At 40.3% G+C, this 15,232-nt stretch overlaps 1 protein-coding gene across 3 annotated transcripts in view; it reads right to left on the reverse strand.

Moving 5' to 3' along the window:
* slc8a1b (solute carrier family 8 member 1b) overlaps window positions 1-3,258 on the reverse strand; it is a 139,478-nt gene extending 136,220 nt beyond the window's left edge. For all 3 annotated transcript variants that reach the window (XM_004553424.4, XM_004553425.4, XM_004553423.4), the window contains exon 1: window positions 2,722-3,258. The gene's annotated coding sequence lies outside the window, so the exon portion shown is untranslated. The remainder of the gene's footprint in view (window positions 1-2,721) is intronic.
* Window positions 3,259-15,232: the final 11,974 nt, after the last annotated feature.

Raw genomic sequence — 15,232 nt, forward strand, 5'->3', positions numbered from 1 at the left:
CAAGGCATGCAGAAGGGCATCTCTGAACTCACAGCAGCAGAAGACCTCACCAGGTGTTTCTCCTGTCAGCTAAGAACAGCCTAATCAAAAGTGAACAATAGAAGACTGGAAAAGTGTTGCCTGTTTTGATGAGCGTCTGATTTCTGTGCTGATCGTAGGGTCAGAATATGCCATAAACAATACAAAAACATGAATCCATACTGCCTTTTCTGGTTCACACTGCTGCTGCTGCTGCTGGGGGATTTTTTAACACACTTTGGCCCTCTTACTATCAATAGAGCATCATTTAACCGCCATAGCCTACATGTGTATAGTTGCTGACTATGCCCATCTTCTGATGGCTGCTTCCAGCAGGATAACGAACATTGTCACAAAGGTCAAGTCATCTCAAACTGGTTTCTTGAACATGGTGATGACTTCACTGTACTCAAATGACCTCTATTGTCACCTGATCTCAATCCAAAGACAGCACTTTTGGGATGTGGGAGATTCTCATCACAAACTGGCAGTAACCATGTCATGTTATCATGTTAATATGGTCCAAAATCTCCCAGGATCTCGTTGAATCTATACCAGCATTATTTTATAGCAATACACCCACAAATTAAACTAAGGATTCCCACTAATCAGCATAATTAATTACTAAAAATAATGATAAATCTCAGTGACTGCACCAAACTGCACACTGATTTCTAATAGATAGACCCTGTCTCTGAGCTCATCTTGAATGGCTAATTACTTGCCCATTGAGTGTTGAACTGACTGTATTAGCATAAACACCTTGACAAAAAATGTGGCAAAACAGTGAAAAAGGAGCATTTACTTTACAAGGGAATGTCTGAGATGTAGCAAAATTTACTGTTTTTCTCATGATTTTCTCATCACCTAATTTGTTCTTGTTTACTTTAAACTATAGTGAACAGGGTCTCTTTTGCTGAAAGAAGCAGAACAGCTTAGGGATGTGTGGGGGAAAAAAGATGAATGGAAATATTTTTTTCAAATGATGTCATTCTTGAAAAAAAGTCATTTTGACCTAATGTTAGCATAACCTAACAATCATAGAGGAAAACAAAGCCTTAAACTGAACTATTACTATTAGGATTAAAACAAAAATTCCCGTCCTTTAATGAAAAAAAAAAAAATTCATATCCGACGTGGAATTTTTTTCAGTACACTCATGGCATTAATAATACAGAATTATTACATTTACATCAGATACAGTTAAACGTCTAGTCACAGACTCAGCTTCCTCTCAGACACTGAGCACTGACTTAGCTTTAGCTGTCACCTACAAGTGTGGAAGTTGCGTGCATGTGTGGTACATTCTCACACAACCAGGTTAAGAACAAGCCTAATGTACACCCACTGAGAGGCGACCTGAATCTGGTGTCTGATATGGGAAAAGTTCCAATTTTATTATTGGAAAATGGGTCTGTTACCGAAAATCTTAAACTGTTTTGTCTTAATACCTACTCTGGATTAACACCACTGCAGCAGGACGAGTTCTTTAAAAATAAATAAATAAATGCAGCACTGCTAGGAGTTAAATAAAGCTGTAAAGGCTGACTGACATTCTTTTTTTATTGTTAAAAATAAATATTTTATATCATCCACACTGAACGAGCTCCAGTTCCTCTGTGTCATGACCATTAAAGCCCCGACTCATGTCAGGTGAAAGCGAAATGCCTAGAAAGCCTACATGATACCTGCCTGATTTGCCAAGTAATCCTCAACAGATGAGACACTTGGAGTGTCACACGGGGGCAATAATTACTTTACGGTATAGGTTTACATTAACTAATATGTGAAGCTCTGCTACCGTTTGGTTTAAAAACCTTTGCCAAAAGCAGACAGAAAATTTAACAAAAATTAAGCCAGTTTTCCCCTCTGTGTCTTTAAATCCAACTTGTTAGTAAAAAAGTACTAAATCAGAAGCCCACTGAAACTCAAACACCGGGTCCACGCGCAGGTTTTCCCCGAAACCTGCTCTCCACTGATGCACAAAGGCACTCCATCACCTCCGAATTGCACTGCTTGGCGCACAGGACATGGAACCTGCAGAATTGCTCAAATGTGTCTTTCAATGCGCATTCACTCTTTACAAGGATTACCATACAGAGCAGGGAAATTTAGCTTTGGTTGCGAATGTTTGTCACCCAACTTCCACATTGAACGCCTATAAAAAGGTGAGAGCATGGCTGTCTGAACGTGCTCTGCATCCGTAATGACTCCTCTATAAATAAGTGGGGCAGGCGGCTAGAGGAGTGGAGAGCGTGGAAGGAGCGTGGATGTGTAGAGCAAATAAAGAAAAAAAAAAGAAATACACCCCATGAAACCATGCTGTCTGTTCACTTTGGCGAAAAAACATTGATAAGCACCTCCCATCGTACTCGGTTCTTTCTAAGCCCAAGCTTCAATCTATGTACATTCCCAAATCACAGTGGAAGAAAGGCGCAGTGTGGAAAGCTCGGTGGGGGAGAATGGGAGTGAGGGAACATCGTTTCCACACTGCATCCAAACCCTTCCAACGCATGGTGCTTTCAGTCTTCAGTCGGAGCTCCACGAGACGAAAGGGTCCGCTTTCCATCCCATTCACTTTACCTCCCTGTGTAAAACTTGCTTTTACCAGACAAAGCCGCAAAATGTATGCAAAGCTGCCCACCTCGCTATTAATGTCATTATCCGTAATGAAGCACACCCAGAAAACTGCAGAGTGCCTACCTTTTATTCCCTTGAGTGGCCACGATCCGGAGAAGTCCGTAGTAAAAGCTGCACTGTAGCTCTACTAATAATATTAGTAGAACAAGGAGTAAGAGGAGGAGTAGTAGTAGTAGTAGAGGTAAGCCAGTGGTGGGGAATGGTAATGGAGACGCAGGGAGCTCTTATATGCCAGCCAAGACGGCGTATCCACCGATCGAGACGCACGAAAGGAGGGAAGAGTCTGGATTCCCATGCAGCGCCTGGTTATTTGTTGCTGTTATCTTCGTTTGTTGCCTACTCCTCGTTTCCATGTAGTTCGACCCGGCTGACCTGTATGATCGGATGACCGGAGCGGTGCTTCATTAGCATGCCCGCATTTGTTGGGACAAGGCTCGCAGCAGATCGGACTTCTTCCTCATTCTTCCCTTCCCGTCCCCCCCCCCCCAAGCGCGAGTAAGAGAGCGAGAGTGTATGAGACTGAGAGTGTGCCTGTGTGTGTGTGTGCGTGTGTGTGTATGTGTGTCAGCGTGTGAGCAGGTCTCTCTTTCGCCTGTTCCCTCACAAACCGACTGAGGATCAGCTCAGCCTCTGTCTCTCTCTCCCTTCTTCTCTCTCTCTCTCCCTCCCTCTCTCTCCCTCTCGCTCTCTCAGCATGTGTGTTTATAGGTCCATACACACTGTGTGTTTCTCTCTCGGATACTCTGCCCCCCTCCGTTACTGGCATATTCGCTTACAAGAATGTCCATTTGAAAATAGTCCAAAAACATGTCACGCTGTTATGATAATCCATGTCTTAATTTTCTTTCTTAAGAGAGGTTTATCATTATTATTGGATCACATGCACAAGAACAAAGTATCATGTAGGTGTAGCAACCAGTTTCTTGACCATTCCCTCCCTGAGGCTTGAAGCTTTTGTCCCCTTATCCCAGGACTCTCCATTTAATCCCCAGCGTCTCCTCATCTCACCTTGCTCAGCCCTTAAAATGTCCTGTGCAAAGATTTTCTTTTATGTTGTAGTTGGAAAAGACAGTGCGTATAGGAGTGTTGCAAGGGGGAGAGGTCATAATGGAAACCAGGGGTGACTTGGACGCAGCTAACAACATCTTTTACAACAGACTAACATTCACATGCAGGAGTCGACTATGAGAACACCGAAAAGCAATTGTTTTAATGTCAGAACTTAGTAGTTACATATGAATGCAAAAGTTTATTTTAATATAGAGAGGTATCTGCCCAAGAAGTGCTCTGAAAGTGATCCCAAAAGAGGATAGAATCAGTGTCACGTGACACCTTTTAGAAGACCTGCATGGTGAGAAGCCTTGTAGGATGTTGGGCTGTTTGTAAAAGATCCAGGGATGGTTTGCTCAGGCAAAGGAATAACGAGTTACAATAATGAGTCTTTCAATCAGGATGTCTTGATCAGCTGTGCCAAAGGAAGAAGAAATATTCAACTGCACAACAACTGAATACATGGATTTGAGCTACAAATCAAATGTATGAGCAAGATGGGTGTTGAAACAGTGTTTTGTGAAAGAAAAGACCGCGTTCCAGCAACAGAAACCTCCATAGATGTAGAAACCACAGGACTACAGTTTTTCAAAAGATTAGTCTTCAGTAATAGAGTATCCATTTTTTTTTTTTGTTTTATACAAGAAAACATGATTTGTTGGCACTCTAAGGCCAGTCATACGCTTCATGAAAACAGTTTGGTCCATCAGTCAGTACACGGTTCTGCACTGCAAACCATTCAATATGATCATCACTTAACTGGAAGGCGGTCAAAGATACCGATTTTAACAACAAGGAAATAAACAGATTCGAGGAATTGACTGCTAATGCACAAAGGTCAGATTCTGCTGTCAGGTAACATGATTCATTTTGTATTTATTCATATGAATCTTTTCATTAGAAGTAGCAGTGATTAAAGGAGTGATTCCCTTTATGATTACTGGTTAATTGGAATTTTACTTCATGCCATTCCCCTACTTCTCCCAGCCATGTGATGGGAAGATGACATCATTTTTCTCTCTGAGTTAGCATCTTATGCAATAATCATAAGGTTGCCGCATACAGCTAATAAGTTGATCCAAAAATCTTGTCTAACCTGTCAGTCCTATCAGATGAAGAAGGCGAGCACAGTATATTAATTTATGTGAAAACAGATAATCCTAATCCAGTTTTAGGTTAAGTGCCCTGTCACAGGGGGGAAATCTGAAGTAAAGCAAAAAATCACCAAGAGTATGTGAATTTAGACATCTAGTACACATCTGCATGTGTAAAAACAAGAATTTATACCTTCAAAAACAGACTTTTGAAGAGAGACCTGAACAAACAAATAAAGGCAACTTGGGTATAACACTTCAAAAGGCAGGATCAGCAACCATGGGGTATAGATTTGGATAGATGCAGACTGCAGCAGACAAAAGGGCTCTGAAAGGGACACTAAAACAAGTGACAGATACTAGCTTGATGGGAAAATATAGAATCAAGCAGTGAAACAGAATAGACAAGCTCTTGCTATGACTAAATCTTTTTCCTTTCTCATTCTGAGAAAGAGAAAGATTCAGACTCAGATAGAGTCAACACGAGAATCGACAACAGAATGGAAGCTGGGAAGTAATTTAAAGAGGAGCAGAAGCAAAGCTAATAGGCCAGAGGGACGTTTTCCCAACTCAGAGGCAGAGGGCAAAGCAAGTGTCACAGGTCTTATAAGAGAAACAGCTGGAGAGTCAGGAAGCAGAAAAACAGATAAGGTGGTTTACTGAGGAAGTGAATGGTTGGGTAATGAGGTTAGAGGAGTACAATCGGGAAACAAGAGTTGTCAGATGGGATGAATAATGGGCTGCATGATGAGTGTCAAAGAAATCGCAAAGAAGACTCCTGGATTAACCCATAGGTGGTATTAGGTGAAATCCCTGGAGATGATGAGCCATGAGCCCATAAATTCTGCCTGGTGATGCAGCCAGCTCACCAGCTGATTTACTACAGGCTTGGCAGGGTGATGCTATAGAGCAGAGAAAGGCATGGGTATCTGAAATGAGGTTTTTAAGGTTCGGGAAAGAGGATTTTGTTAACTTTGAAGATCACACTAACAGATGTACTAAATGGAAATTCAAACTGTTCAATTAATCGTTTCAGGTCAGTGCATTTGTTTTTACATTTATTTCTTCCAAATTATTTTTAAAAGGTGTTAATGAGGAAAAGCTGAATAGAACGCCCATAGACTGCATGTGCTCCATTGACACAGGAAGGTAAGAGCTTGAGCCTGTTCATTCATAATTCAGAGGTGTTGCAGCCCTGTGTGCCTCCTCAGAGCACAGAAATTCTCACAACTGTCAATCAAACAATCCTGCTAAAATTGCAGGAGCACAGCAAGCATATGCAGGGGACATAGGTTAAATAAAGGTATAGCTTTAAATTGATGGGATATGACACAATTGGAAAACAGGTTGAGGGACAACAGTATAAAATTAGCCATTTAGCAGACTGGGATCATTCACAGTTATGCTGATTAACGTGCATTGTCTCTGAGGCAAAAAGCTCAAGGCAAGAAACATTACTCCACTATCTCCAACTCCTTACAAACAGTAGCAACCTGAAAAACCTAATGTGTTGCAGAAAGAAAGGGAGAAATATGCTGTGAAATGTGCAATAGGCAGTGTGGTTGCAAACGGAATGCAGCCGTTTAGCACATTTCACTCAGACCGGTTTGTGACAAACTATTCCTGTCACGGATCGCTGTGCGGCAGGCAGGAGTAGGACCCAAAATGCAGGACTCACAGGCACGAGGGAATAAACTCAAAAGGCAGCTTTATTGCGTAACAGAAGATGATAGGCGATACAAAACTAGACTGGGAAAAACTAACATAAAGCTCACCAGGAAACACGGGGGAATCACACACAGCATGAGGGACGACGTCACACTGAACAGAGGGAGACGCAGACAGAAATACACAGAGGGTTAACGAGGGAAGTGGGAACACACGGGGAACACAGGTGACACTGATAATCATAACGAGACAGGGCGGGGTGAACTGAACACTGACGGGAGAGGTGAAACAGGAAGTACAGGAGGAGAGAGAGCACGAGTAGAACCCCAACGTAACAGGCAGGGGAGACATGGAATAAACACGAAAGGGGACGAGGGCTCATAAATACATAGAGGGTACACAGGGGGAAGAGAGAGCACGGGGAGAACTTAGACATAATGGGCAGGGGAAGCATGGAATAAAATACAAACATACAAGGAAACTAAGAACGCTGGGCCAACATGGCCCAGGACCATGACAATTCCTATGGGCATAAATGCCACTATAGGCATATGAGCAAGAAAAATGAATGTGGTCCTTAGTTTAACTTCATGTCCCACTAATCTCAAGTAGAAAGGAGAAATTAGAAATACATTTAAAGTCTAAATACATGGTTACTGCTACAATAATTTCATGCATGCAAACTCTGGCTCGGTGTCTCTTTTATAACTGCTCTGCTTATCATACTCTGTTGAATCATGTAGAATATGATCTGCTATACTTTGTTGATTTACAACAACAGGATCAATAACATTAATATCAGAGAAATTCAAAAGATACCTTTGAATATAGTTGTTGACCTTTTTGTACCACTAAAATAAAAATATATGTACACAATTCTAAACTGTTAAAATGAATTGCCAAATTCTTCAAATAAGTACTTCCTATTTAGCCACAATCTACTTTCTTATGGAGAAATTATGACTCATCAGTAGGGATGGGTACCAGTATCCGGTGCCATTATAGCACCGGTTCTGACATAAACAGTAGTAGCCAGACCGAAAAGCAGCGCACATTTCGGTGCTTTTTTTTCCTGAGATGTCATACACTTTAGATTCTAGCCAATCATTTTACCTTTCCAAGGATAGTAGGCGGGCCCAGGTACGTACGTTCTTTTAGAGCAGAGCTACAGATTAAAAATGCCCAAGGCGAAGCGGTCAAAAGTCTGGCTGTATTTCACAGCAAAAGATGCAAACTCAGCAGCCTGCAACAAGTGCTTTAAGGTGATACTGTGCAAAGGAGGTAACTCCTCGAATCTGATGGAACACCTGGCAACGCATGGCGTTTTTTTAAAAGCCGAGAAATGCACCGTATTTGATAGCTTGCTGCGAGACCTCACACCGAGCACATCTACTGCGGGTGGGTTGCCTGTTATCGGACCCGAAGTTAGCAACATCCCCCAAAAACCCGAAGATTAGAGTCGTGGCCCGTAGCCCTGCCAGTGTAGCAGAAATGATGATGGATGATGATGATGGCAGCAGCAGCCGTTCTTCTCTGCGTGAGTAGCTTAATGTTGTTCATGTGTAAGCTAACCACGTTATTAAATTAATGCATGTAAGGTGAACTAGCAATCATCGTCATAGTTACATGTGGCTGTCTTCTTGTTTGATGGCAGATACTCCCTTCACCCTGGCCAAAAAGGCTAAAATGACCAAAGAAAAAGTGGAAAACAGCTAAACATGAGAGGTTTTTGGACAAAGTTTGTGTTTTTTCCATTGATTAAGCACTGCTTCCAGCCAAGAGTGATGCCATAAATCCTCTATAGCTGCAGAAAAGGCTAACATTGTTATCTTTTTACAAAAAAAACAGCTAAACATGAGAGGTTTTTGGACAAAGTTTGTGTTCTTCATTCTTTAAGCACCGGTTCGAGCACCGTTTAAGCACCGGCACCGCTTCAAAAGTACCGGTTTGGTACTGGTATCGGATAAAACCTAAACGAAACCCATCCCTACTCATCAGCAGTAGCGTGTTGGTAATCCATGAGAAGCCTTGGAGTTTCCTAAACTGAGGAAGTTAAGCATTAATGTTGCAAAAATGTGCATATGCTATACAACTCCACAAATGTTAGCGAGAGTATGTTGAAAAAAAAGAAAAGTTTCATCCATAAATGTAACTTTTGCACTTTTGTCTCTGCCCTTTCTGCAGAATGTTCAATTGAGACTGATGCCATCTGGTTTTTTAAAAGTTTTAGCTCAAATGTTAATCCTGAATGTTTAGTTTAATGTTTTCCTGCCACAAAGTTGCACAGTAAAGTGTCCATTAAGCAGCAAACATCCACTGAGACTGAAAAATTAAGCCAAAGTGGAAGTGCCACTTGGGGCTGCTCCAAATGCAAATAAATATCCACAGAATCACAGTTTAAAGTTTTGGAGCAGAAATGCACACGTTTTTAAACACACCAATGTGAGTTATATAAGAGCTTAGTATTGTATGAATGGCAGCAATATAAAGATGGACAGTTCCCATGAAATCACCTTTGGTCTTGAAGCTCCATTTTAAAACCCCAAGATGAGCATTTCCATTACTGTCATCTTTTTACTGTCATCAATTTACTAAATCGAATCAGTGTTTTACTTGGTGTGACCCAAAATAAGTGACTGAGCCCTTAAACTCATCAGGATATTGTGACAGTGGAAAGATGCTACAGGTAGGGTGAAATGGAGACAGACGATCGCTGTAGTGACCCTTAAGGGAAGCAGTCAGAAGAAAAGGAATTTCATTGTTGTTCACTTTGGGAAAAAGCAAGCAATTCAAAGTCCTGCTTGTGGTAGTTTGTCAAACTGCAATACATTAAAGTCCTTGTAGGATACAGGCTGAGACGTGGTCGTTATCTCTGCATTTTATTTGACTGTCATGATTATAATAATTCTAGTCTGGTGTTTTGAAGAAGGATAGTTTACATTTTGGTATAATTAGGATGTGGCAGTTTAAAAAATGAATAAAGCTTTATGCCAAAACCAGAAATTTATCATCCGGTTATGCATATACTTGTACACACATAAAGCCATACAAAGTGAGTAAGAATAGGAAACCCATATGTGCAATATGGATTTAAGTCTTGCTCTCTCGGTAACAAACACACACCCACTCGCACCTCTGTGCATACAAGGCCACACTTTTTAACAGGAATGAGATGCACAGTCATACACAAAAAGCCAGAGGGGGATGTTTTGTCTTGTTAAGGCACTGTCCTCCAGGAGTAGTTTACAGCTCCAATTAAACCTCAGTGATGTGATTCTTCTGGACACCAACAGCTAAGGTAAAAAAGCCACTAATGGCGTGTTACTCAAACTACTACTACTACAAAACATCTTACATAAAGTGTTTATACGTGGGCACTTAAAATACCATCAAAGCAAAAGCAGAGTGCTTAACAAATTATGTGAAAAAGTGCCAGTACGTTTCTCCAATTAATTGATTGCATTATCTTAGTGCTCATGCGCTAATGTAGCTGCACTGAAGAGTTTAACGGCTGATAACGGCAGCAAGGATAGGAAGCACATCTGTTAGAAAGGTTTTCTAACTGAAGTGTAAAATTAAAGAAAACAAAAAGTAGCTTTTTTCAGTTTTTGTTTACGTGCCTACTTGTGCATCACCTCCATCACTGTCAGTATAGAGGGAACAGTTGCTTGAAAGCCACAGTAAACAGACAGTGGCAAAGTGGAAAGTCGAGGAAGGAACTTTTGCAAAGAACTTGAAATTATAGCCTTTTTAACACCTAGGCAACCTTTGGAAAGTTTAGGGAAGTATAAAAGCTGTTTACAGGACAACATTGATTTAGATGTTCTAGAAGAAAGTCTAAACAAGCAAAACTGTCAATTTATCAGTCGGTTTGTACCTTCACCTATGGGCATAAACTCTGAGTAGTGACTGAAAGAATAGGATTGTGGATACAACTGAGCTTCCACAGAAGGACAGCAGCGCTCTCCCTTAAGGATGGCAGGAGGAGCTCATTCTTGAGAAGCTAGGAGTAGAGGGGCATATCAACAAAAATCACTTGAGGTGCATCTGACTAAGAAGCCACCGGGTTTTCTCCCAGAAGAGGTGTTTCAGGCACGTTCTTCAAGGAGAGGACCCTGGAAGACACTGGCTATTGGTCGGCTTGGGAAAAGAGTTGGAGGACATGGCTGAAGAGGAGGAGGTCTGGGCATCTCAGCTTAGACTCCTGCCCCTGCAATCTGGACCCAGATAAGTGGCAGAAAACAGATGCATGGATGACTTGTGTATTTAGTGGCAGCTGTCTTTGGCGTGTTCCTATAACTAGAGTTTTCAGTGCCAGGAATGGTCATTTTGTGTGGATAAATCGTAATCAGTGCTGTATACACACTGATAAGAAATCAAAAATTCAATAAAGGCTGTTCTATCATATTTGCAAAAAGTCATATATCTATGCACACACACACACACACACTAATACACATGGAGTGGGACTGTGGTGAATAATCTTTCCAAACAGAGTATCTGTAAATAATGCTGAGTCACAAAGCATCTCTCTCTCTCCTTCTCTGCAGAAGGTGTCAGCTGAGCTGGCAGAGAATCCATAATATGTTTGACATGTTCACCCAACTTTGACTGTTTTTGCACCTTTCGTCTCTTGTTTGTCACTTCAAGTGTTTGTCTTTTCAGTGCACACAAAACAATACAATTTAATAATAAAATGCTGTTAAAAAAAAAGCACAATCACATATGTCCACCAGTGTTGAGCAAGTTCCTTTGAAAAAGTAATTAATTATAGTTACTAGTTACTTCTTCAAAAAAGTAACTGAGTTAGTAACTGAGTTACAAGATTCTAAAAGTAATTAATTACTTGAAAAGTAACTATTGCGTTACTTTAGAAAGAAAAATGTTTAACCCTCCAGGGTCTAATTGGCCATTTTTAACTACTTTTGATTTTCCCTCTACATTTCACCTTTTAAAACTGTTTATTTGCCTTGTTTGGTATCATCCTTTTCAGCACAACCTCACGTGTCTGAATTTACAGTTATGTTTTCATTTTGACATACTGTTTTAACACAATTGATCTAAAATCAGACAAAAAACATAAAATCCAAGTAGAAAACGTTATATTTTTTACTGTAACAACCACAAACATGTTTATTGAATCATATTTCATAACTTTAAATGCAAATATAAATTGTCAATTTTAAAATCATACGCACAAGTTTTGCAAACAAAGTTATTTGCAGCCATTTACCTTTTACCCTTTTTTTAAAAAAAAATAACCATTTCAAACTATTTACAGAAGAATCAGCTGTTCTGCATTCAATAAGATGCTTCTGTCCACTATAAAGGAGAACATCACAGCCTGATACCTGCAGGTCTGACAGCAGCAGGTGTATCACTCCTGTTCTCTACCTGGAGACAGCAGTCGCCTCATTGTTCTGACACACAACACAAAACTATCCACAACACTACACATTAACTACATACTCCAAACACGCTAAGCGTCATAAATCTCTCACATCTCAAAACTTGCTCTCTCTCTCTTTCTGCTGTCTTTAACTCTCCCTCTCTCTCTCTCTCTCTCTCTCTCTCTCTCTCTCTCTCGCAGTCACTCCTAAAACTTCCCCCTCTTCCTAAACAACCAAATGTCATGTTGCCATATAATTTTTTGATTGGTCGACATGGTGCATTTTTCCACCAACACAAAAGGGCAGGGTTTTTTTTGTTGTTGTTGTTGTTGTTTTTTATTTTTTGGTCATAAGCAGAGAGTGCATGCTAGCTCTGTCCTTAAACAGCAAACATGACGAAACTAGGAAAAAACTGGTATATGTCACCTTGTTGCTTTGTCATCTTGAAGTGGTCATGTGATTGGGTTACCACGACTACTTTATTTGTCCTCAGTCAAACAGCAGCACTCATGCGATTGTTTTGCCCCTTAGCTCCAGGTGTTGTGCCAAAAAGTGATCGTATTGTAAGAATTTTGGTTCTAACTCTGGTATTATGACTAGAGTTAAATATACTCTGCGTTGCCTTAGTAAAGATTTTTTAAAGCATGAATCCTGCACTTAATTTATCCTAAACAGAAACAGTTTCTAACACCGATTACTCTAAGTGCTCCAAAATTCTGGCACGTGCATGCAGAGAGTCATGAGGTCCATACACGGGTGGACGTGGACACTGCTTTTAGTGCCTTGGTGCAGATACTGTACAGAATAGACTATAGATGCATTTTTGGAGTTTTTTTCGACAGCATACTCTGAACACAATTCTTTGTGTACTTAGTATTTGATGGCCATGGTGAGTGATAAATGGGGCAATGTTAACACCTATCTAAAACTAATTACTGCACTCTTTGTAAATGCCAGTCTTCCACCACTACACTAAGGAACATCATCACTTTTCTGTCTCTCACCTACAGTCAGGCGTACCTTGTCTGTATTGAAATGTTTTGTTTTTTTAAACCTAAATAGACCCACAGAAAAACTAAGTAAATGACAGGATGTAACAGTTCCCAAGCCCAATCGCAGGACATCGAATACAGCCGTTTTGTCAAACCCACTGGGTACTAAATATGCAAACGGTGTACTTTAAACTGCTGTGTAAGGGTTATGGCATGCATCATTTTGATGTCTTTATGGACACTTGTTTAGGACCACTTGACATCACATTTACCATAATGAAAGCCTCATCTGAATCTTATTTAATTTAGGTTTTTGGTTTCTAACCTTAACAAGGTTACCATAGACTGACAGCAAAAGTCAAATGCAAGTGAAAATTAACCTGAACTAAACATTGTGCAGAACAGAATTTCCAAATTCTTGTTCACTTGACGGAAAACATTGGACATATTGCTCCTCAAACCCTTCAAGCTCCAACTTTGCCTTCTCTTCAAAGGGGGGCCATTATCTGCTGTAATGTTTGCATGTCTGATGCATTAAGGAGCCAGCATTAGAAGACCTTTATGCCTATCTTCAGATATCTCCCTTCAGTGAGAATGCATTAAATTTCCATTTTCTACAGGTTGGATGATTGGATTGGGACAGGTGAAAAAAAAAAGTCTACTTGGACTGAAATTTAAAACTATATTTCTTCCTTATACTAGCTAAAAACAGACCGGCTGTAATGTGGTTGATGTTTCAAGAAAAACACAATGCACAAATCTAATACCAAACAAGAAGGAAAGTGAACCAAAAATAAAGGAAATCTATGGGAATCTGTGAGGAAAGATGAGCAGGTTTGTTGAAAGGTTGCCCTTGCTGAGTGGTGAGGTTTCTGGAGGGCAGCGATGATCAGTCTGCTGAACTGAATTAGTCTGAAATGTCAAGAGAGAAAAACTGTAGCAGAAACAAAATGAAAGAGGGGAGAGTATCAGACATCAGCTGTGAGGAGAGACCAGCCTGCAGTCGGCTGTGTCCTTAAACACTGACTGAGATGACACACACACACATAGTGCACTTTCACTTTGTCCTCTTCTTCTCAGAGAAAACCTTCCAAGTCATGCCACAGGTCAGCAGATATCCAACCATACATTTAATCCCAGACATAAAAACCTATCAGTGGCATGTAACATCACCTGCTCAAAGTGTCTTTGTTGGGCTGGAGGCTTTTGACTGAGAATGCATTTAATACGATCATATATGCAATGCAACTGTTTTAAGACAATATCAAAGTGTGACCTTTAAACATTTAACAACTGTAGTAGAGCTCAAACATAAAACAGCTGTTATGCAACAGTCACATATGCAAGTTCATTCGATCTTTTTTTAAAATCTCCACGTAAGCTGCAGAGTTTCACCCGCAAAGGGTCAAGTTTCTGTCTGCAGCAACACAAAGGCCAGTACCCCACGCACATGTATGCATGCTTGTTTGTGTGCGTGTTTGTCAGTGTTAGTGATTTCAGATGCATGAAAACTCAGCTACACCATCTATGCAGACACTTCTTAATGAGGATCAAAGGTAACATCTCTCATAATCCCACACAGGTAGTAAAGTAATTCTTATACTTTGTGCATGACATTTAAAAAAAAAAGGCACATTGAGAGTACAAGCTTGTACTGAAAAATGCCCGTCTTAGTATCTTCCTGTTTGCTTTTATTAAAATGACCCTGAATTAGGACTATGATAATGCCCTGGAAAGAACAGTCATGTGTTCATTTCTCTCTCTCACCTGCAGCCACACTCCTGTTATTGGGGACAGCCTAAAAACAGGCAACTATTTTGGGGGTTGGGAGGGGATTGTGCTAAAAAAAAATAGCCCTGGGCTCCTCTTTTTCTTCTTCTCCTCCCTCCTTTCTCCTCTCATCTACTTTCCAGTAGCCCTGGGCTGCAGTAAAAACAGAGCAGTGCAAAATACCATAGTACCAAGTGGCACAGTCCAGAGCATTACATTAGGTATACTATATTACAATAAAGCCACGAAGATCAGATTTTAATACTAATAAAAATCTTCATTATAAAACATCAGATCCTTGTAGAACTAAAGAAAACACACAAAGGACCAAGAAAGGGCCATAATGTGAAAAACTGATATGTTTTTATTATATAGTTGTGAATTCCCCTATTTGAGATCCGTTTGTCCAAGGCTTTCTACAAAGTAGATTTGTAGTTTTGCAAATGAAAGTTTTTGCATTTTGTTGTGCAACCTAGCATAGCGTTTCTGCTTGTTTCTTCTATTTCTGGTGCTCTATGGTTTTTATCTTAGAAATTATTTTCTGACTTGGTAAAATAGACTTGAGCGTTAATAGTCCCCTCTTTAAAGTTAGAAGAGCTCAGCAATTCAC

Source organism: Maylandia zebra, linkage group LG13 (assembly GCF_041146795.1).
Source record: "Maylandia zebra isolate NMK-2024a linkage group LG13, Mzebra_GT3a, whole genome shotgun sequence".
NCBI lineage: Eukaryota > Metazoa > Chordata > Actinopteri > Cichliformes > Cichlidae > Maylandia > Maylandia zebra.